This window comes from Orcinus orca, chromosome 19 (assembly GCF_937001465.1).
Source record: "Orcinus orca chromosome 19, mOrcOrc1.1, whole genome shotgun sequence".
NCBI lineage: Eukaryota > Metazoa > Chordata > Mammalia > Artiodactyla > Delphinidae > Orcinus > Orcinus orca.
The window spans coordinates 30,417,948-30,442,243 of record NC_064577.1 but is presented as its reverse complement, the minus strand read 5'-3'; the positions used below and the strand labels follow the sequence as shown (position 1 = coordinate 30,442,243).

The following is a 24,296-nucleotide window of genomic DNA, read 5'->3' as shown; positions in this document are numbered from 1 at the left end:
GAATTTGTCATTTGCATTTTGCCCTTAAACTGGAGGACACTGCCTGAGGCAGATTCTGAACAGATGCTGTGCAAACTCATCCTGCTGCTTTGAACGGATTTAGGAACAAGCTTTCTTCAAGCCTAGCCCTGTGCTGGCCGATTGCCACCCCCTCCAATGAAGTTGATCGGTATGGCTGGATGGGTGAGGGTGCGGTGGTGCAAAAGGAGGTTGTCAAGGTCAGCGGGGACCAGATTTTGAAAGACTTTGCCTGAGGGCACTGGGGAGCCAGAGAGAGATTATTGAGAGGGGAGAGAGAGTGATCAGATATGTACTTCACAGCCATCTCTGGCTACAGTGCAGGGCTCCAGTTTTCAGGTCCGCTTTTTGTACACACATGAAGATGATGATGATGGTGATGGTGATGGTAGCTAACATGATGGACCAGGCTTGGCTCCAAGTTTCATTTAATCCTCACACCAACCCCAGCAGGGAGATGCTGTTATTCCCCCATTTTACAGACAAGGAAACTGAGGCACACACAGAAACATCCCACATGACAGTGACCGTCGCATGAGCCGCACTCCCTTGGTCAGGCAGGTGTGGAGTTCTTCCCTATTTTAATGCCCCCCAGGAATGCATGCTGGATGAGAAGCACCAAGTGAGGAGCTCTTTAATAGAGGAATAATAACCTTGACTCAGTTCAAATTTGTATTCTAAAAAGAAAATCACTGGGGGAAAATGCAATTATTAGTAAATGATCTCATGTGCACATCTTCCGGCAGGTTAATATGAACCAGTGTGGAGCCCCGGGCAGCTGCGGGGAAATGGGTGGAGGATGGTATACGTGGCAGGGGAGGGACGGTACCCGCCTAGGGACCCCCAGGACCACCCTGCCCTCCTCTGCTCTGCGCCACTGAGAGCCCAGAACTCATTTCTCAGAGGCTTGGGAGGTAATTCCTTAGCACAGTAGCCCCAGGCGGCCTTTAGTGCCAGAGGGTCTCTGAGCTGCACGGTGGAACCCTGGGCCCCACCCCAGGCTGTGAAGTCGGAGTCTCTAGGGGAGGCCTGGGCTCCTGCAGTTTTACTGCCTCATCTGAACATCAGCCAGAGCTGAGAGGCCCTGGGCTGACCCTTTATGCGCTTACGCATCTCCCTTAGGTGTAGTGGCCGCTCTCTGAGAACCAGCTCAGAGGAGGCAGAGCCGGAGGGGCAAGGAGAGAGGCCAGGGGTAAGGGGAGGCAGGGAGCAGCCTCGAAGCAAATTCCTCTTTCCTCCCACCTCGTCTGGTTGACAAAAAGGGCCACAGGCTGGGGACCTTTGGTGGCTGTGTGTGTCTGGCACAGAGAAGGCACCGAACAACTGTATACAGGGTAAAAATGGGTGGACAGTGATGGGGGTGGGAGGGGGGTGGATGGGTGGGGGTGGGGGTGTGTGATGCGCTGGCCACCGAGGCTCCTCTAGTTGATGCTTTCACTGGGTGTGGTCGTGGGGGCAGAAATGGGGAGGTGGCCGAAGATGTGAGGTCTTCTGTTCGCTTTGGCCCTGGCTTCACAGGACACGCTCTTGGAAAATGAAAACCATGTCGGTGTAAAATTAGAGCTTTGACTGAAAGCCAGCCTTGAACACAATTTGTCTTCCGTTCTTTAACTGAGAAGCTGAAAGAGTCTCAGTGTCCGGAGGGGATCTATAAGACTTCTGGTTTCTTGTTCAGCTTTCCAGGTGAAATCCCATCCAAGCGTGGCTGGCTCCCAGCTCTTGAGTTCAGCTTTCTCTTCGGTGGGCTTCCTGGTCAGGACCCCCAGCATCTCCTTCCCAAGGTCTCTTCTGCGTCAGAACCCAGTGTCTCCCGCTGACTGTGAGCCCCCCACTTCCCCCCTTCCTTCCTGGCCTGGCCCCCATCCCCCACTAAGCCAGCGCTATCCTCCTAAACACTGGACAGCCTCTGACCCTGGATGTGACCGGATGCGAAATGAAGAGGACTGGACAGAGGGGTGAGTTGTTCGTAGCGCTCGATTTCATAGTCACTTTAAAGACCTGCCCTCTATTCTGAGATTATATCCTTTCTACCTTTTGGTGTTAGAAGGTTCTTGGTTTTATAAAATGATGGGGATGTTGGATGGCAAATGCTTTAAAAATTGTACTTACTCAGAGAATAAGGTGGCCATCCATGCTCATTCCCTACTTTTCTGTTTTGAAGTTTTGCCGCATGGAGCAATCCAGGTGAGGATGCCACAGGGCGGGGCTTCCCCCGCATAGGGATGGAATTCGGGTGGAGGCACGGGAAAGAGCACTGCTGTTCCAGAACCCCAGTGACCCTTTTGAACACCTCGCTTTCCACCAGCCTAGGCATTGGGAGGACATTCATCTGACGAGCATTGATTGAGCACCTGCTGTATGAGAGACACTGGGTCCTGGGGATACCAAGACGTATGACACCATTCCTGCTCTCGGGTGGGAGGGATAAGACTAAAAGGCAAAAAGGGTCACTTGATGAGAAACAAAGTGCCTTCAGAGGACAGAACCATTGCTGGCATCACATGTCCCCCCAGCAAAGCCACAGTGTTACCTGGGTTAGTAACTGGGCCTGGAGTTCCTTTCTGTTAAATGGGACAGAAATCTACACCTCAAAGACAATACCTGGCGCTTTTCAGATCAACGTATGTGTATATGTCGGCGCCCGCCTTTTACGCGTAAACCCGTATCACGGCATTTTATGGTCATTTGTTAGTGTGTAAGCTTCACGTTGGTGGTAAAGATTGGGGACAGTGATGTTCACAGGTGTGGAATAGGTGTGTCATTTTGAATCTTTAGGGTTAGCTGCAATCTGTGCTTTCTTCTTATGGCTGGTCCTTTCCGCATATGTGCGTGCTAGAGAGAAGGGGAGAGAGAATGGGTGGCCTGGGATAGAAAATGGTTCCTGCTGACTCACATGATCTGTTTTCTCATTGCCTGAGTTTCTAGCGAGATCAGCCAGAAGAAAAATCAGAATGAGAAAGGGTTTCCTGGTAGAAGAGGAGACCATTTTCGGGGTGTGGTATGTGATTTAAGATTTGGTGCCCTGGTCCTGAGATGGGATGAGGTGTGCTGTTTGGGTACATGCGTGGCTTCTCTGTGGTCCAGCTGTTCCAGGGGTCAGCATGCATGCTTGCCGGCTGGAAGGCCACCCTGGGACAGGGGACACGGCGGTCCTGGGAGGCCCCCTGGGTGGGAAGGGGAGCAGTCGTTGCTGGGCACTTTTGCCTCAGGGGGACACAGCACGGTATGGATGGAGCCCCCGCACCTGGAGCATGCGTCCTGTGCCGGCATCGCTGACCACACCGCGACCAGCTCTTTCTGACTCGGGGCCCGCACACACCCTCCTGCCGGGCTCCTCTCCGCACTCCTTTGCCTGGTTGGCTTCTCATCCTTTGGCTCCAGGACCCCCAAACCAGGAAGCCTGTCTTCCTTATTCTGCATCACGGTTTCCTCTCTTTCCCCTTCATGGCACTTGTCACAATTTATTCTGTCGTACTTGTTGGTTTACCTGTTTCTTTGCTGTCTCCCAGCTGGACTGTGTGCCTGTGTCTGGGAAAGGAGAAGGGCTCCGAAACTATTTGCTGAAAGATTGGTTTTATTTAACCCTTTCAGCAATCCTAGGGGTAGTGATGATGTTAGCTGCGTTTTGCAGGTAAGGGAACAGGTGTCTGGAGGGTGAGTCACCTGCCCATGGCCACCCACGTGGGCTGTGGCAGAGCTGGCCCTTGGGTCCCTGCCTGGCCCCCAAACCATGCCTCCTCGCTGCCATCCTGGATCCTGTGCAGGCAACGTCCTGACCCCATGCACAGGCCCCTCTCCTTCTATAAGACATGAGGACACAGAACAAACAGAGAGCCCACTATTCCTTAGTGCTCTGATCCATCAGAGCAGCGTGCCCAGACAGACTCCCAGAGTGTCAAACACACTGCAGCCAACAGCCCTTCAGCTGACCTGCCCAACTGGAAGAGGGGCAGTGGCCAGCTTATTGGGGGGACACGACTCCCACTGTCTGCAACTTCCGGGAGTCAGCCACAGGCAGGAGGGAACCAGCTGGGTTTTCCCCTGGAGACTCCCCCGGCCACCTGCTGTCCCCTTCCTCTTATGGCAGAGTGGCCTGACCAGCTGGCCTTGCCTTGCAGCCTGGGGTCCAGTCAAGAAGTCTCCTTGGGCTTCCCTGGTGGTGCAGTGGTTGAGAATCTGCCTGTCAATGCAGGGGACGCGGGTTCGAGCCCTGGTCTGGGAAGATCCCACATGCCGTGGAGCAACTAGGCCCGTGAGCCACAACTACTGAGCCTGCGCGTCTGGAGCCTGTGCTCCGCAACGGGAGAGGCCACGACAGTGAGAGGCCTGTGCACTGCGATGAAGAGTGGCCCCCCGCTCGCCGCAATTAGAGAAAGCCCTTGCACAGAAACGAAGACCCAACACAGCCAAAAATAAATAAATAAAAAAAAGAAGTCTCCTTATTTTGTGCTTAACAGAGACTCAGATGGCCCTCCGGCAATGCTGGCCTGGGGGCCCGTATCCCCAAGCAGGGAGGGGACTGTCCATCTCCAGAGGTCCTTGCGTTAACACAGAGCCTCTATCACCAGGGAGCAGTGCTCCTCCCCGGGCCCTGTCGGGCTGGTTGCTGCCAGCACCCCCCAGGCAGCCATCAGGGAACCCGAGACCCCGGCCTGAGCGCAGCTTCCCAGTCACCCCTCTCCACCGCCTCTAAGCCCAGCACCATTATTCCTACGCTTGCACGGTGACCCGAGGCTGGAGAGCGTGGGCTTCGATGGGGAGGAGGTGGAGGGAAGGCATGCAAGGGGGCTCTTAAGGAGAAGTGGCTCCTGGGTTCCTGGCACCCGTGTTAAAAAGAAAAAAAAGACCGTAGGAAACCAGCGATGGAGCACCGAGGGGGAACGTTTCACTGCCCAGCCAGGACCCTGAGGCAGTACAGTATCTATTTCAACAACTTTAGGGATGAGGTTCGGGCTGGGGGTGGGGGAATTGGGTAGATCTTTTCAAGCCAAAAGACAGGAACTGTCTCCGTCCCAAGTCTCCGAGTGGCGCTGGCTGGCGAGACCCTGGTTCGGGTGTTGGCTGGGGTCTGCTGAGGATGTGGGGTCCCTTACTCGCATCACAGGGTCCGAATGTCCATTCAGGGCTGCGCCGGTGTGAGTGGCTAGTGGCCAGGCCAGGGTTTATGGCTGTACCTATTTGACTTCATTTTATCTTTTTAACTCTGCAGGGTGGACGTCATCATTCCATTTTATAGATTGGGGTTGGGGGTGGCTGCTCAGAGGGGTTAAGACACTTGTGTGGGGATGCAGAGCCAGGGTTTGGACCCTGGGCTGTTCACCTCCTGGGCTCCTGACTCTTGTGCAGGATGTTCAACCACCAAGCACATCAGCCTCCAAGTCCGCCGGGCTCGCTTCAAATTCTGACTCCTCCACCTAAGAGACCTGGGGCTTAGGGTCTCTCAGAATTCATTTCCCGCTCCGTAAAATGAGGGAATACCAGTCAACTCTCCTCCAGGTTGGAGTGAGGATTAGATGAAAAAATGTATGTAAGACCCTTGGTGAAGTGCCTGCCTTTACCCGCCCATCTGCCTGGGTTGGGGAATGAGGTTTCCATTGAAATTTTCTTTATTTTTTTAAAATAAATTTATTTATTTTTGGCTGTGTTAGGTCTTCGTTGCTGCGCGCGGGCTTTCTCTAGTTGCGGCGAGTGGGGGCTACTCTTTGTTGTGGTGCAGTGGCTTCTCTTGTTGCAGAGCACGGGCTCTAGGCGTGCAGGCTTCAGTAGTTGTGGCGCACTGGCTTAGCTGCTCTGCGGCATGTTGGATCTTCCCGGACCAGGGATGGAACCTGTGTCCCCTGCATTGGTAGGTGGATTCTTAACCACTGCAACACCAGGGAAGTCCCGAAATTTTCTTTAAATAGAGGGGAAATATCCAGACAAATGGAATCTTGGCTCACTACACATGCACACACATTCATATCTATCTATTCACACAATGTACATATATTCATATATACACATATTTATAGCTCTCTATGTATATATATCTATACATACATAGATATACATATATATTCATATCTATATACATATATTTGTATATACATATATTCATATCTATGTACATAGATACATTTATTCATATATGCACACATATTTATATCTATATATACACATATTCATATCTATTTATATACACATATATTCATATATACATATATATTTATGCACACATATACATATATTCATTTATAGCATGTATATTTATAACTATGCATACATATATTCATATCTATACATATGTTTATTATGTGTACATATACATCACAAGTTCATATCTATTTATATACTCATATTCATGTATACGCATATGCGTATCTATGTGTATACACGTACATATGCACATTCATATCTATTTATATACACATATACATATATTCATATCTATGCACACATATACATATATTCATTTATATGCACATATATTTACACCTCTCTATACACACATATATACACATGTGTCCATATCTATCTATATACACACATATGCACATACTCCTTTTGCTTTTCTTTTCTTGGCTGGAAAGTTGGAGGTTTTTACTCCTCCCTAGGAATAATGACATCACAATGACTTTAGAAGCTAAAAGTTCTGCTAAAGGAGAAAGGTTGGTCACTTGCTGGTGTGAGGGGCGGCCTCTCTCCTCTGGTCATAGGCTGGCAGCTGAGAGGAGCCTGCGTCAGCCCTCGGCTTATCTTCCCTTTCTCCAGGTCTCTGACCTGTCAAATCAGCAAATTAACAGGAGAATGTGGAGAAAGATGAACTTGACCCGCACCTATAAGGCTTAAAAATATGGTAATGCAATTAGCAGCCTTCGCAGCCTGATGAAGCCTCTCTAAAATGCTGAGAAAATACCACTAAAGAAAAATGCTTAAGAGCCTCTTCAAACTTTCCAAAATGTGAAGTGCGTCCTTCTGGAGAAAATGGCAATCTAGCCTCCTTTCTCCAAGGTTCAAGATTAATTAGGGGCTTATTTAGTGCATGAATGAGGAAACAAATGAACTCTTGGATCACAAAGCATTGAAACCAATTTTGTAATCTTTTTTTTTTTTTTTTACAATTACATTCCTATCATAAAAGTCTTCATTAGACGTTGTCACGAGTGTGTGTTGTGTTCGGGAAGTGTTACCACCCTGGGTTTTTGACAAGACCACAATCCCTTCCCATTAAAGAGGGCTCTTATAACAAAAGCCTTTTCTTTCTTTTGAACAGCAAAGGGCCGCGGCTTGGAAGGCTAGTCTGGGCTGCAGCAGGGGTGGGAGTGGGGGGGACATGCAACTCCCTACTAGCCCTCCTCAACCTGGGTGCACCTGCCTTTTCTGTAGGCGTGGCCCCTTCCCAATCGGGACAGACTGATGAGGTGCTGGGTGAACGTATCTGGCTCCCTGGATGGTTTGTTCGTTTTTTCGGTCATTTGTGATGACAAGACAGGCCTGGGGAGAGACGTGAGTCCTGCATACCTCTTTCTCCCCCACTGGGTGAAAGAGCCATCGGGTGGGTGGCAGCCAGGGCTTGGGGTGAGACAGAGGCTGCCATTTGTTGAGAGCCTTTGTGTACCTGATGCCGTTCCAGGTGTTCAACAGCAAGGATGGTACCAGGAGTTAGTGATTCAGAGTCCGGGTCTGGGGTCAGAATGCCTTGAGCTGAATGCAGCTGACCACTTCTTAGCTGCATGATGCTGGATGAATGCTCTCAGCTCAATATATGAGTTTCTTCATATATAAAATAGAGGGAGAGATAGTATCTTCCCTTTTCTCATAGAATGAATAAATGAAATATTGTGTATAAGAGGATTTAACTGAACGCTCAGTCCGTAGAAAGTTCACAATAAAGCACAGCTTTAGTTACATCAAAAAATAATGTCATCTACATGACAAAGCTGCAAGGTATGATTTTTCTTATTTTCCAGATGAGGAAACAGAACTCCAGAGATGTTAAGGAACAAGTCCAAGGTCACACAGCGTGTCTCCTGTCCGGGGTCCTGGGCAGATCAGACTCTTTTTTCTTTTTCTTGGCTGCGTGGCTTATGGGATCTTAGTTTCCCAACCAGGGGTTGAACCCGGGCGCTCAGCAGTGAAAGCGCGGAGCCCTAACCACTGGACCGCCAGGGAACTCCCCCCCAGACTCTCATTTATATGTTCGGTTTCTATAGAGATATTTGTGGCCTCTGGATCAACCCTCGTTCCTGTGTCTGTGTTAATTAGCTCTAAGAAGTACACTTAGGTCTGCTGCAGCCAACATTATCCAGAAGGGCTGGCTAATGGTCCCTGGAGATGCCAGTGCTTTCTTCGCGTAGAAGGGCACCTTTGGTGTCAGGATCTGGCTTACCTGGCCATTTTGGTGAATTATCCTGTCTTTGCCCAGGGCTATGTTATGTCCTGGCTCCTGTTCACTGTGGACGATGACCCTCACCCTGGAGGAGCTCTATGTTTTCGAAAGTTAATGCAGCAGGCACAGGACCAACGCGGGCATTGGTGGGAAAGCAGGGGTCCTGTCTGAGAAGCACTGAGCGTGGTTTTGAGGTGCAGTCTGGGAGGTGCAGAGGTGTTTCTCCACTCGGCTCTTCTCCGGGGCAGGAGACAGCCCCAAGGCTGCTCCAAACTTGGAATCTCGGTGGAGAATTCACCCTCACTGCTGTACACCCTCAGCCACAACTCCTTGCAGCTAAAGAGAGACAGGGTGGCGTTTGCATTCCAGAGTTACTTCATGTTTAGGATAAGGCATTCCCTGGGGCTTTGGACATGTGTATCTTTGGGTGCTGCCCTGGAGCAAGAAAGGATGACCCCAGAGGAGGGCGTGGCAGCGGCCTGAGCTCCAGGAAATCTGGCCTCCTGAGGGTTGGTCAGGCCTGCGGTGGGTGGGCAAACCCCCTGCCCTCTGCAAGGCCCTGCTCGTTTGTTCCGTCACCAGAGCTTGCTGTCCTCGATGGACAGGAAGGTGGAAGGAGACAGCGGCCTTCCGAGCGCCTGGAGGTCTGCAGCGACTCAGCTACCAGATGAAAACGGGAGATTCAGAGAGAGCAGGCTTGGATTTGCATCCACTTTGCACTCATTTGCATAGGACCAAGTTCTGCGGAGACCACACCTCTCACTCATCCTTCTGTGGGGGTGGGGAGGGGGGGCTCCTCCGGGTCCTCTCCTTTGGAGAAGAGGAGGGGGGCCAGCCGGAGGAGGACAGGGCCCCTGCCCAGGGCTGCAGGGGCGGGGTGCAGGATTGGCTCTCCTGAGGTCCAGCGTTCCCTGGGAAAACTGCCGGTGGGCAGGGGAGCTCTCCTTCCTTTTCTTGGGGATCATTTTCTCTCTTAAGCCAAAAGCTTGCTGTGCTAACGAATTGGCCCTTGTGGTTTAATCTCAGTTTGGGTCACTTGGCTTTCTGTGGCTGCCAGTAGCACAGTGGTCCCGAGGGCTTAGAAAGGGAAAAATGCATTGTTCTGGGTTTGAATGAAGTACAGAAATTCTGCCATTGTGATCACTTCAGGTGACCGCAGGCTCAGCTGGCCCCTCCCTGGCACTCGCCGGCCTGCAGACCCCCTTCGCCATGGCAGGCCAGGCTAAGCTCGGAGTCTGGGGTCTTCAGTGAGTCCCCTAGGACCTACCCGGGGCTTTCTGATGAAGGGGATTCATCCTAGAGGGTCTGAAGCCTTTACCCTTTCCCGGTTAGAAAGTGGAGGGATTGAGACTGAGCTTTGCGTAGGCTTTGGTGTGACTGTGCCCTTGCTGGACTCCTCACACCCTGACACCGAATTCCAGAAAGTGGAAAACAGTGATGGCAACCTCAGCTACATTTGACCTCTCCTTTGAAAATGGGCAGTAGCCGACCGGCTCATTGCAGAGGGCTTCTATGCCCAGCAGACAGGAATCCCTTCGGGGAGCTTCGCTGGTGGTCCTGTGTCAATTGTCCGCCAAAAGCAAATCCCAGCGCTGCCTCTTGCTGTGTGATCCTGGGTGGGTCTCAAATCTGAGAGCCAGGGGTCAGTGGCATCTGTCCTCCGTGAAGGGTATTCTCAGGGCTGACACCTCCCTTTTCCCCTTCACCACACCCCCACCTCAGTTTAATCAGTTCGGCATTTAGGGCAAAACTCAACCCTCAGCCCTGAGGATCTAGCAGAGGTGGGTCCTGGGATCTGACCTCAGCCAGTGCCTGTCAGTTATTCTTGCTCTGCCGACGGGAGCCCAGCCTGGGGCCTCAGCCACGCCAGGAACACGGTCCTCCCTTGGAAGAATCAGGCGAGTGGCATTTGCCGCAGAGTACCACTGATGGCTTCAAAGGAATCCACAGCTCCCACCCCCCTCCCCACACTGAGAAAAAGAGAAGGGGGATGCAGTGGGGAGAGGCTGAGATCTGAGAAACGCTAAGCAATAAAGGACTTTAAAATAGATTTACTTTAATTATATACTTCGGTAATTTGCTGTAGTTTCCCATCCCATTATTAAATTACAACGGTAACTCATCTAATGGATTTGCACTGAGAAAACATTCATTTTATTTTATTATGTTTTTGTGTGATAGTCTATAATGAAGGCAACAGAGTCTGCCCTTGTACCCAGAATAGGCCGCGGTGGAGGTGTGTGGTGGGGATGAAGGTCAGAGGATCAAGTGGAAGGTCACGATGCTAATTCCTAGGGCAGCCAGGGGCTGTCAGCCACAGGAGCTGAAGGTCGGGGGCTGGCAGGGTGGGGTGATTTGGAAAGAGAGGGCCTGGGGTGGGGTCTCAGGGGTGGAAGCGGGAGGAGTGGAGGATGCTGCGGGCAGGTGAGCCACCCCTTCCCGCTGAGTGAACAAGACGGATTAAACAGGGTACCACCTCCTTCCCTCTGGGTCTGAGCAGACCAGGGGTGGGGGGGCGGATGTGGGGGGAACTGGGAGTAGGTGTGGAATGTTTCTCTTTATCCTCTGTTTGGCCGAACTGCAGAGGTGAGGAGGGAAGGACGAAGATGTGAGAGGGGGTGGCAGGAGTGGCCAAGGACGTCCAGGAACAATTTTCATTTTCTTTGGTGTGGAAGGAGCATCTCCAGAGAAATCCAACGCCACCTGGCCTCGCTCCATGACCCTCAAGTCCAATCCCAGTCTGTGCTCTGATGCGGCTGGACGGGCTGAGTTTGGCATTAATGCCTCTCCTGCTGGGGTGGCTGAGTTTGGAAGGTTCCAGTCTTGGTGGAACCATCCTTGCTTCTCTGTCTCTCTCTTCCCCACATCCTCTGAGCTGATGTCCTTGGCCACCCCTGAACCTCAGCCGTCACTCTGCCTGGGTATCTGACAAACACAGAGATTGAAATAACGTAGGTTTGTGGTCCCCACACCTTGTTGTGGCAGGGATTGGAGATAAGCCACTGGTAGTAATAATAGAACAATAATGACAAAAACATGTTTGAAGCATTTACCATTTGCTTGGCCTTTTTAAAGCACTTTATGCGTTGCGAGGCAGCTGTTGATAATCATTGCTCCTCCTTTCCATACAAGGAAACGGAGGCTTAGGTCAGTCAATAAGACAGGTAAGTTCTAAGTGCCTGATGGAGACCTTAACCTGGTCATGACCCCAAAGCTCTTGCTGGTCACCTCTGGTCCTCAAAGGTTAATGTACCAAAGAGTCACTGCAACAGGCCACAGGCCTGGCTGGAGAGAGACCTTTACAGGGAGCATCTCAGGCGGTTGTGCTACCGGTGAGACGAGACGTGTTGCAGCCGTGGTGGTGGCTCCAGGGTTACCCGCGAGGCCTCTCACGGCCCCAGCTGCTCCTTTTTCTTCGTCGTCTCCTGGTCTGCCTCGGTGCACGGAAGGCGCCCTGGATCCATCTTGCTCTTCAGGTCTGGCCTCTGGTGGCCTGCCTGGCCCCGCCCCCTTGGGGATGGGGACGTGGCCCAGACTTGGGTCTGCCAGGTGGGTCCAGATGCTCGGCACCTGGTGAGGGTCCGGCTTGCAGGCCCGGCCTGCCTGCCCCTCATTGTACCCAACCTACCCAGGCCCACGGGATGTCACACCTGCCCCTGCACCTGCAGCTCACCCCACCTGTCATACGAAGGGCTTTGTTCTGTCCCGCTCTGTGCTCCCCTGGACCCCTGGTCCTCTGTGGCCCCTCTGCCTTGTCCCCAGTTATTTCCCAGGCTTCTACTTGGCCTTGCTCTCAAGCTCCAAGCCACCCCTTCAGGTTCTACTAGGCTCCCCCAAACCCTCGGACTCAGGGCTGCTCCTGGAGGGACTCACGCCTGCCTCACCCCAGCCACGAGGGCAGCCTCTGAGCTGCAGTCCCAAAGCCCACCCTGTGTCCAGGTCACTTGCCATGATCTCGCCTTATGGGGTGAGTCTCTACCTGGTCCCAGCTCAGGCCTCCCCCACTCCCCACCAGAGACTCACCATGCCCCTAGGCTGTGGGCCTGCCGTGGTCTGATGGGAGGAGGTGAGCAGGGAAAATGCATGTCACGGGAACAATGCATCCCGCAGGGACTGGTAGCTCTAATCCATTGTCACCTGTGCTTGGCATATTAGAAAACCAGAGGACCAAATGCCTCCCTGTCTATATGCACAAAGACATCCAGGCAAGTCAAAATAAGTGAACGACATACCGTGTGTCTTATTTAATGAATCCCTGGCAACCAAGCTTCTTCATAATAAACAAATGAACAAGTGCAATTCACCAGCCACTCCAAGCAGGGTAGTACTGGTTTAGCACCGCACCAGAGGCACTGAGATGTTTATGGAAAATTGCTTGGGAGGGCGAGTGTAATTAATGGATAAACTCAAGCACCTTAAGGCAAATTAATTTGTCTCCAACCTTGAGCTTCTCAGCCAGGGATCTAGGGAGGAGAGGAAGGGGAGGAGGTGAGTTCTTCTTCTCCTGATTTCCCACTCTGAGGACTCAGGTACCTTCATCTGCTGCCCCAGGTAACTCAGTGGGCCCGTCTGCGAGTTGGAACCGGATGTGTATGCATGTTTGTGGATTCCAAAAGTGTTATTTCAGGAGCGGCTTTGAGATATTCTGAGCACCAGCATCTTGGTTCCCTTCCTGAAGATCTGGGACATGTCCTTGTGCACCTTCTGTGTCACCGTAGCCGTGCATGTTGCTTCCACCCCTGGCAATCCCACTCTTGACATTGCAATGCTTCTTTAGGATGTACTCTGTCCACCATACGGTAACGTCTTTCTCAGGTAGTGTCCTGGTTTAGGAACTGGGGGGACGTGGAGGGCACAGCACCTCGAGCTGCTCCCTGGGAAGCCTCTGATCCCCGCTGTTCTCCATAGAGGGTGTTTTAGCAGCAGAGTGAGTCTTGATTGTGAAATTGGAATGAGTTCATGTCTCCAGTTGGTGGGGAGCTTTTATTTCTGATCTGGTTTACTGACCATTTATTTCTAAATTACAGTCCTCCCTTCACCCTCTGCTTGTATTGCACGTTTGGTTTCCCGGGAGGCGTCCTGAGTCTGCGGGATGTTCATTAGAGAATGAAAGGAGTGAAGAAGCGGGTGCGGGCAGAGGGAGAGTCTGGATGAGGCTGGCCTTCAGAGCTGTGCTGGGCTGGGCTGAGCCAGCCAGTCCTTTATACTTCATCCATAGGTCCTGGGACGTGGCCTCCAAGAGAGGGTGAGGCCCTGGGCAGGACGCGTCTCTGCAGCTGAGGCCACCCCGAGCGTGCTGCCAGCTGGGGGCAACATCTCCAGCATTAAAGGGGCATCTGGGTGGCATAGCCCAGTGGCCACCCCTTTGTGGCAGTGGACGGGGGCAGTTGCTTGGGGCTGGCCTCACTGGCCCTCCAGTGTGGCCTAGGAATCCCAACTTGGCCTCTGTCCTATTGCTCCTCATGTTCTAGCCACTCCATTCAAGTTCTCTTTGTCTGTGTAGAAAACTCCTACACATGCAGTGAGACCCAGATCAAATTCCCCTCTCCAGCCATCTGTGCTTCTCTCCCCTCTCAGGGCTCCACAGTGCCTCCTCCCTACCTTATCCTAGGATTCACTTTCATCCCATGGAAATGATTTCTTGCAAGCCTGCCTCCCCGCCCGCACTGACCCTGAGTGCCCTGGGGTCAGAGACCATCTTTGATTTCTCCTTGCGTCTTTGGCACCTAGTGCCGTGCCCGGAACTGGGAAGATGCTCATTGGCCTTGTTGGATGAATGATGGAGTGGGAGCAAGTGAAGCATGGTGGGGTACCCTTTTCCAGCCTCGCAGGCCCCCCAGCTGTCAGACCCCAGGCAGAGCCCCGCCCCAGCCCAGGGGCCTCATGTCTGCTGGCCTCTTTGGCAGGAAAGGCCCCGTCATCAGGGGCTTAGCTGCCCCCTGGGGAAGTGAGACAGATAGGCCCTGTTGCTCACACTGACATCATTCCTTGGCCTTTGTTCTCTTTGGCAAACCTCCCTGGATTCTTGGCGGCCAGAGCGTCGTCAGTTTGATGGATGGGCTAGGTTTACAAGGAGCTCTTCCTCTTTGTTTTAAACTCTCTCGCCTTTTATGACTGAGAGAGTCTGGGAGTAGAGGAGGGGGTGATGGCTCATCCTTGCAGGGCTGCCACCCGGCCCTTTAAAGGTTAAGTGTATTTATGTGGCACGTACAGGAGGTTGCGGGGCCTGACAAAACAGGAGAAGGATGATTAATGGCTGGGGTCCTGCAGTCTTGGGATGGGCCGCTGCTGTGGCAGCGGGGAGGGTGGCCACGGCTGCCTCCAAGGTACCACCCAGGCAGCACCCGGCTCTGGCCTTCAACTGGGTTGGGGCACAAGCTCTCCTGGACCAAGAGGAGGACTAGGGCATCTGGAGGGGAGCCTGGAGGGAGGCTGGGGAGATGCTCTCTTGGAGACGATGGGAGTGCTGGGATTTGCACAGCGCTCTCTCTGACCCCTGAGTCCTGCCTTCTCTGCTGCCCTGATAACAGTGGACAAGGGTTCTGGGACCCAGTTCCAATGCGTGTGTGGTTTTCCTCCCACGCCCCAAGCAATTCTCTGACACCAACTGGATGTCCTACAATTCAACTCGATTCTGACATAACCTACCTGGAGACTTACAGGCTCAGCCCCACGAGACTGCCCTCACTTCAGAAGTCATCACAAACCCAGGTTGTCACCTGTGCTTCTGACTGACCTCACACGACTGGGCTTCCAATGACTCCTGCCTGGGGTTTGATTAGTTTGCCAGAGTGACTCGCAGAACCCAGGAAACCCTTTTATTCACTGGTTTATTACAAAAGGATATAACTCAGGGGCAGGCGGATGGAAGAGGTGCACAGGGCTAGGTGTGCGAAAGAGGGTGGAGCTTCTGGGTCCGCTCTGAGTACCCTCCCCAAATCTCCATGTGCTCACCAACCCGGAAGCTGGTTCCTTTGGGTTTCACGGAGGCTTCATGACGTAGGCATGATTGATTAAATCATTGGCCATTCGTGATTGATTCAACCTCCAGTCCCTCTCCTCTCCTGGAGGTCAAGGGAGTAGGACTGAAAATTCCAACCCTCTAATCACAGGGTTGGCTCTGCTGGCAGCCAGCACCCCCCATCCTTAGGTGCAGTTCAAAAGTCACCATAGACCCAGGGGCTTAAAAGAACAGACATTTTATTCTCTCGCAGTGTGGAGGCTGGAAGTCTGAAATTAAGGTTTTGGTGAAGTTGGCTCCCTCTGAGAAAACGTCTCTGGCCTCTCTCCCTGCTTCCTTGGCGGCCCCTGGCTCACAGACACATCAATCCAATCTCTGCCTCTGTCATCCCATGGCCTTCTCCCCTGTGTGTGTTTGTGTCCAAATTTCCCTTTTCTTATCCTTATAAGGATAAGAAGTCATTGAATTTAGGGCCACCCTCATCAGTATGACCTCATCTTAACTGAGGATATCTACAAAGACCCTATTCCCAAAGAAGTTTGCATTCGCAGGTACTGTGGTTTGAACTTGACCATGACCTTTTGGGGGAATGCGGTTCAACCCACAATAATTCAACCCACACAGACACGGAACTCGTGAGCATCACATACTGTTCTTAGTGTCACTCTCTGGCCCTCTTCCCACATTTGACCCCCCTAGACCAACACTCCAGGATAAAGCCCAGTCGAATGGGTCCTGGTGACAGCAGTGTGGTACCAACAAGGATAGCCAGCCGGCGCCAGCCTTGGTGAGATGACTGATCTGGAATTTCCAACCATCCAGGGGACCATGGAACTGTCCATTTAAGCCATCCGGACTGCACAGCAACGGGACACTTCGGGAAGAGGACCCTGGACTGAATACTCAGGGCCCCTTTGTGGGAAGTGTCTGGCCACCTGCAGGCCTCTCAGTGAAGGGTGGACAAATGACCTTGGAACATGGCCCCTGGGGGACATCCCGAGTTTCTCCAGGGAATTTTGCTTGAGAAAGTAGCTCATTGGGAAAGGACGGCCTGGGGCAGCCTGGGAAAGCTGGGCTTGTCCCTGGCTCTGATATAAGGCTAGGTGGATGTTTCTGGCAGAGCGGAAGGGGGTCCTCGGCCACGGTCTCCAGACCTGTTCTCTGGAGGCCCTGACCCAGAGGCCCTGCCATGTGAGCTTGTCTATAACCCTGGAGAGAGGGCATTTGCTGTCTCATGAGGAGGGCAAAAGCTTCTGAGTTGATCCAGCCTGAGTTTGAATCTTAGCACCACCTCTTATTAGCTGAGTGCTGTGGACCACCATTCCTATGTAGAAGCCCTAACCCCTTGGGGCATTTGGGGGGTAATTAGGTTTGGATGAGGTCATGCGTCTAAATCCCTGGATCCCTCATAATGGGATTAGTGACCTTAAGAAGGGGAAGAGACACCAGAACTTGCGCACGCTTTCTCTCTGGGCCATGTGAGGACACAGCAAGTCGGCAGACGTCTGCAAACCAAGACAAGAGCTCTCACCAAGAGCTCGGTCTGCTGGTACCTGATCTTAGATTCCAGCCCTCAGAACTGTGAGAAATAAATGTCTTGTCTGAGCCACCCCGCCTATGGCATTTTGTTAATGCAACCTGAGCTAAGACACTGAGTAACCTTGAGCAAACTCCTTCGTCTCCCTGAGCCTCAGTTTTCTCATCTGCAAAATGGGAATAATAAGTCCCACTTCACAGGATTCACGGAGACTGAGATGATAGCAGGGGCACACAATACCCATCTTGGCACCTGGCACAGGATGGGGCCTTGGTGACTATCAGCCCCCAACACTCCCTTCTCCTGAGCTGGGGAGCAGAGTTTAGCCTGCCCTTAAATGCTTTCATTGGAACTACAGGCTGATTCCTACCGCCGGGGAGTTGGGGAGGGTGAGCCAGTGATCAGAGCAGGTAGGGAGGTGGGAACTGGACAGGGGGTGGACAAATGGTAGGCGATATGGTACTGGGGGGCAGCGAGGTGGTCCTACCACTGAGGCCCAGGCCCAACCCCTAGCTCAGGCAAGGCATCCACCCAAGGAAGTGTGGATGACAGCACGTGTCCCTGAACTCCCAGGCCTGTACGGGCACCTCACATGTCCAGCATCGGTATTTGGTCTCCAGGGTGACCCGTTAGCATCTCCCTATGTCACCCAGTGGTGGGTGTGGACCCAGGCTGCACATCAAAGGCCCTGGAGCTTAGAGCTTGAGCCAAATTCTAAGGGAGACCCTAAGAAGGCAACTAGCGCCAAAGGATGCCAGCCAGCTGTGTTGGGAGCCCCCATCCCAGCTGTCCTGTGGAACCGTGAAACCGAAAAGCCATTTGTAGGGTAGATTGGCACAGTGGCTGGTTCTTCCCAATGGGTGGTCTTAGGCTCATTCTACTCGTTCCTTAGAAGAGGCTCCCCAGCAGGACTGTCCCCAGGTGTCCAGGCGCAGACAGCTTGCCCTCTCTATTTGCTCCCTCTTCCCTATCTCACCCCACCCTGCGACTCCGTCGTCCTGGGGTCAACTCCCAAAGAGCCTGCTGCCTCTGCCTTCAGGGCAGCTTGAGCCAACACAGCAATGGGGGCATCTGTGTGTTTGCAGGAGGGGGCCCCATGTGAAGAGCAGGTTGTTTGGGGGAACGAGGCATGAACACATCTGTACACGGAAGCTGGACGGCGGCCACACAGAGGGAAAGGCGGGAGACTGAAGGAGTTGGAGATATAATTGGTGGAACCAGAGGCCCGGGGGAGGCAGCACAGCTGGGGCCATGCACGGGCTGGGGAGTGAGGCGGGAACCTCAAGTCTCAGGGTGGGAAGGAGAAGAGAGGGTGTCCTGAGGAAGGAGGAAGGAAGCATGCCTGTCCCACGAGCTGGTGGTCCCTCAGCATTGGGGAGGGTGAGAGTGGGGCGAAGGCTGCCAGGTTCTGATCCCTCCTGGTGTACCGCCCAAGTTGGCAAGCAGTCTGACCCTTTTCGACCTTGTTTTCCAATCACCCTAATTGGGGGAATAGCTCCTCCCCTTTGAGACAACTGATGAGAAAGTGCTTGGAAATGAAAAGCATCGTTGGCCGTTTACGATTTTATGATGTATCTCATGCTGCATGATGACACTGTCAAACATTAGTAATTCGGCTACTTCCAGATTTGTAATGATGATCGATGCCCCCAAGACTATAAAATGCCATTGTAAGTGTTTACATTATTCGCTTGGGTGAGTGGAGCTTTGGAAAGGGAAAGAAGGAAACTAGAAGACGGACAAACTTCTGAAAACAAGCAGAGCTTGCAGGAGCATCCTTCTTTCCCTGAGAGCAGAATTGGAATCCGAGTGTGTCCTGGTCTCAGGTCACAGTCCCAGGCATTTTCTCATCTGACACTCACAGCAGCCCAGAGACAGGCAGACCCAGTGCATTGACACCTTTGAAATGAGTCTCTTCAGGGGAGCAGCAGGGAGGGAGGGTGTGTGTGTGTGTGTGCGCGCCACTCACACATACCGGAAGTCCAGGGATACACTGACACAGAGGCTGTTGGGTTAACTCTGCCCCCATATTTCCTCTCTCTGAAAGGCCTCTGCAGAGCCAGCCCAGCTGCCCCCGGGTGCTTTTTAGAACTGGGTTAATGAGCCATGTCCTCAGCTTCAGTCCACCTGTGAGGTGGGTCCCTCTGCCCCGCACTCCCTTCCCCTCTATCAGCGACCCTCTTCGTGGTCACTGTGCTGTCCAGCAGTGGGGACATTGGTCGTGATGACAGTTGCTCTGAGGCTTTGCCAAGGCGACGCTGCAAGGGGCACATTCTCTTCACTGTTTCCATCTAGTAGTTTGTGGCAGACTGGGTTCTCGTTTCCACTTCCTCCTTCCCTCCCTGGATAGAATCTCACACTTGCGTCTTTGCGGGGGGCCTTGCAGTGCTCCCCACTAGAGGGGGCAGAACTTGCCCCCTCCCTGTTGACCCTGGGTGTGGCCACACGGAGCGTTTGTGGACGTGATGTGGGCAGAGGATTTAAGTGTGGGTGCGGGACTGGGACATTCGCCGTGAGCAGAATGGGCCACCTGCAGCTGCCGGTCCCAAAGGGAGACACTGCACCCTGGAATTGCCCATGCTGACCTGTGCCCATGAATAAGAAAAAAAAGTCAATGCTTATCATTGTAAATCATTGAGATTTGGGGAATTGTCTCTTACGCAGCATTATCGCAGCAATAGCTGATGAGTTCGTAGGCCATTCATTCCCTCGACAAATATCAAGTGGTCGCCATGGGTTAAGAGTGCGGAAAGACAGGGTCGCTAGATTGTCCCTAGCCTCCATGGGCCTACTGTATAACAGAGCCCTGGCTTTCAAGCTGTGGGGAGACAAGAGAAAGCCTCTCCTCCATCGCCTGGCTGTTCTTCAGAGTTTGGGGTGGTGAGGATGGGATTGGGCACCCGAACAGGCAGGATGCACCACTGCTCACCCAGAGCTACCCCCCTTCTTACAATCTGCATTATGTATTGGGGTCCTGAGTAATCCTTTTCCCCAGTGATCCCCCTGCTCCTGTCCCTCAGGCCCCACTGGGAAGCAGGGGCGAGCAACAAAATCTTCTTCCTCTTTCTCCCTTTTTCAAACACCAGATCTGGACGACAGCTTAGGACTCATCTAGACCTACCACCTCTTCGTGTTCTCACCTTCAAAGAGACGGGCCCAGGGTCCCACGGCCACAGGGCGCAATGGCCCTCCCCCTCGTCCTGGGGATAAAGCCACACACACGCTCCACTGCCGTGAACCCCTCTATCTGACGTGTCAGGCGAGTCCCCCCTGGTCTGTTGGTCCTCCCAAGCCACACACACTGATGGTAATCAGGAATTGGTGCTTTTATCACGCCAGCTTCTCTTTGCCAGTGGGCGTCTGCAAGGGTCTGCAGGAGAATTAAGATGAAAACTTCCAGGATTGTCTACTTTTCAGGAGCTCTAGGCAAACAGCAGACACAGCCTGTCAATCCCTCAAGAGCCACCAAGGTCGTTTATGTCATTAGACTGGGCAGCGTCATGTAACGGGATGGAGATGCTGAACTCTGTAAGGGTGCCTTAATCACACTTTTTCTATGTTTTGGCCACACCGTGCAGCATGCAGGATCTTAGTTCCCTGCCCAGGGATCGAACCCGGGTCAGTGGCAGTGAGAGTGCAGAGTCCTAACCACTGGGCCGCCAGGGAACTCCCAATCACACTTCTTCTTATGTGTTGCTTCTCACACGCCCCGTGTTACTGGCAGGTCTCAGTTGCCCAGGCCTCAGTGTCCTGCTCCGTGAAGTGGGTGATCAGACACTGCTATGCCTCACTGGGGCTCAGGTTTTCTCAGAATTCAGGGCATGATTTATTTCTATTATCTTCACCAAAAACTTGTGTCTAGTCACCTTTTCTCTAAATTTTCTCCAACTTTCTCTTCGGTGTTTTTCAGGTTAATGAAGAACACGAGAGGCTCTTAAATGTTCTTTTAAGGCATTTCTTGACACCACTGAAGTTTGTTCCCAGGGGGACCCATCTGGGACAATCCCTTTGCTACCTGCCTCACTTCACTGTGTCTTGATCGCCCTGGCAGTGAGATCAGGACGCCGTTCTGCGTCTGTTCTAACAGGTGGTGAGTCTGTGGGCGGTGTAGTGGGCATGAGAGGGGGGCAGCTGTGATGGGCTGGCTGGGGGGAGGGGCATTCCTGCCTTCCTGCCTGGGGTTGAAGGAGATAGTCCTGCCTTTCAGAGTGTGAAGAGATCAAGGGGAAGGGGGACTGAGGAACAGAGCTGTGGGTTCCCTCTTTCTTCACCCTTACCCCCCAAAACACCCGACTGTAGAATCGTTCAGAGAACTGGGTTCTGGAATCCAGTGGCCCTGTCCTTCTGGCTCCCAGCGCCTCCCCAGCTCTCACCCAGTTTCATGGTCTCAGTGGGCCTTTGCTCCAAGAAGGGAGCCTTTATTTGCCACTTTCCTCCCTTCCTTCCATCTGTCCGTTCATCCATCCATTTCTCATTTAACGAAAGGGACCACTTCTTGTCTCCTACTATTGAGAACACAGCCAAGTTTTTCCCCAGTAGTTACAAAAGCCCAGCAGCTGGGCTGAATCCACGTTTTGGGGAGGGAGGCAGGCGGGCGGCTTTTGTATCAGGGCCAGGCCTGCCTGGGATGCAGGTGCTCAGCTCCACGCCAGGATCCAGGCAGGCCGTGGACAGCTGGCTTCCTTGCTGCCAGGGGCCGGTTGCTGCATCTCAGCACATCCCTGCCCCCAGGTACCCAGCTGGCACAGGGACATTTAGCAGAAATGAGCACGATTTAAAGCAATAAGGAGATGGGGTGACCCTCCCCCCACTCCAGGGAGACCTGGAGGCTGTCAGGTGAGTGTGATGCCACCTTAAGTCCTTGGTGAGCAGAGGCCATGCCCCTAGTGGGCAAATGGCCTCTGCTCACCAAGGACTTAAAGCAAAGCTCTTTAAAATTAGTGGCCAGTTTGGCACGCACGTAAGCGACCTTGTAGACTTCCTCTTCATTTTCAAATGTCCCCCGAAATCTTTTCCTGCTACCATGGACTGGAGTGTCTCCTTCCTCCAGCCCCATCTGAGTTGGTGGAAATTGGACACAAAGGTCAAAGGACAGAGATGCTGGAAACAGCTCCCGGAAAGCTAACGCAGAGCTCAGTGACACAGTGACAGCCCTTGCCCTGCATGGTTCATCTCATCCCTCAAAACCTGTGTGTTGGGCTTCCCTGGTGGCGCAGCAGTTGAGAGTCCGCCTGCCGATGCAGGGGACGCGGGTTCGTGCCCCGGTCCGGGAAGATCCCACGTGCTGCGGAGCGGCTGGACCTGTGAGCCATGGCTGCTGAGCCTGCGTGTCCGGAGCCTGTGCTCTGCAATGGGAGAGGCCGCGACAGTGAGAGGCCCGCGTACCGCAAAAAAAACCCCAAAACCCAAAAACCTGTGTGTCTCGGGAGGTGACCGGAGATCACACCTGGGGGAAGGAGAGTGGGGGTGGGTAGGGCCAGCTCAGGCTGGTCCGAGTCCAGAGCCAGGCGCCTGCCCTTGCTGGGTGGCTTCTCTCTGTCTACAGCTGGCCTCCACCTTTGCTCAGCCCGCTCCGTGAAGCAGGAGGGCACCAGGATGATTGTTGGCTGGTCTCCATGGCAACAGCTGATGAGCCTGCATCGGGAGATGGCAGGGCCGCCAGCCTGAGCCTTGGAGTGGGAGCTGGGCGGCGATGGCAGGGGCTGAGAGGAGCTGGAGGGTTGGGGGGTGCAAGATGTGTGGCTCTCCCAGCAGCCATTCGGAAGATGCTCCGTGTCCCATCTCAGTCAGGTCACTGGTTCCGGGTGGCGTTTTGCTCTCTGTGCTGAGAAAGTTTGTTCATTCCACGTATATTCCATGGACATCTACATGTGTTGGGCACTGAGCACACAACTGGCTACAGGACCCAGTTTTGCTCTTAGGAGATTCTAGGTCCGGGTGGTGGTGGGGGACAAGTAGTCAGGTAATTCCAGGCCACCATGATTGATGCTATGATAGTAGAAGTTTGGGGCACGATGTAAGCCCCCAGGGGAGGCACCTAACCCAGACTTGGGGGCAGGAAAGGTAACCAGGAGAGAGGAATGTCTACTTGGCTTCCTGAAGGATGGAGTCAGTCGTGAAGAATGGGGGCGAGAGAGCGATGTGGAGGGAGGAGAGGGAAGCAGGGAGAAAGGAGAGAGGGAGAGGGAGAGGGAGGGAGAGAGACAGGGATAGACTGGGATCTGCGAGCTTCTGAGCGGCTAGGGCCTGGAACCAGGCTAGGGAGGACAGCACAGAGAGGGAAGTGGGGCTTGCCCTGGTCCAGATTAGGAGGGAAGGGGGTGCGTTTGGTCCTCACAAGACCCTGAAGTGGGCATCCTCACCTCCACCTCTCACCTCGTAGATGAGATTGAGGTTCAAAGAGGTGCAGCTGGTAGGGGAGAGGGGGCCCAGCTCTGACTCTGGGGGTGGGTTCTATGGTGGACTCCCCCATGCCGAATCTGGGGGTCCCGGCGTAGAGTTGGGTGGGGTTTGCCGCGCACAGCAGGCTGCCTGTCCGGGAGACTCACCCAAGCAGAATTTCCTGACCTTGAGGGGGATGATGCAGAGAGTGGGCTCTCAGGACCCCGACGAGAGCCCCAGAGGAGAGCAGACCCCCTCCTGGGGAGCCCTCTGGGGTGAGGTCAGCTTTCCGTTCCTCTCTGGACATGTCAGCTATTTCACAGCTCGGGATGCAGAGCCCAGAGCAGGGCCGGGGCCGGACACTCTCCGGTCAGTGCTGTGGCTGGCGCCGTGAGCTCTCACCCTCCGGAGGCTCAGTTCCAGTTGCCGCTGACACGGCTGGAAACGCCATCCACCCCTGGAGCATCTGGTCTGAGGAAGAACCTCGTCTCGCCAGTCCTTTTGCTGTGTCCTGTTTCTTATGTCCTGATGATCTAAAGGCAGCATTAGTGTCTGAACTAAGATGCTGCATGGAGATAAGCCAGCCAGACTAACTCCCCAAAACCTCCGTGTTTAGAGAAACGAAGGCCTGGAAGGTTCTGTGGCTGAACGCTAGAAAAACAGCTTACATCCCCCACCTGAAGAAATAGTCAGGAAATCCCCTTGTTCCCGGGTGAGGAGAAGCAGCACTGCGAGCGGAGGCAGCGAGCGCGTACAAGCCTGGGCCCCTCAGCCGTCAGGGGGCAGGGCCTGCTGTCCTGGACCAGGCCGGGGAGGAGGTTAGGAGGGGCGGGGCTGGCTGGTGAAGGCAGGGGGACTAGTGGAGTTACGAGAGGGTTTGGGGACTGTATTTGGGATGAGAAGGCGTCGATGACCTGTGTGATCTGTCAGGCAAGTGCCTGTGTAACTCCTGTGCGCCAGGTTCTGAGATGGGAGCCAGTGGAGAACATGGCGAGGAAGGAGAGGATGGAGAGGAAGGAGGGGACGGAGAG

At 53.4% G+C, this 24,296-nt stretch overlaps 1 long non-coding RNA gene across 1 annotated transcript; it reads left to right on the top strand.

Moving 5' to 3' along the window:
• Window positions 1-1,428: 1,428 nt before the first annotated feature.
• On the top strand, window positions 1,429-4,700 carry LOC125962016 (uncharacterized). The gene is made up of 3 exons (XR_007473299.1): window positions 1,429-1,973; window positions 2,324-3,016; window positions 4,137-4,700. It is a non-coding gene; the product is annotated as an uncharacterized LOC125962016 (long non-coding RNA).
• Window positions 4,701-24,296: the final 19,596 nt, after the last annotated feature.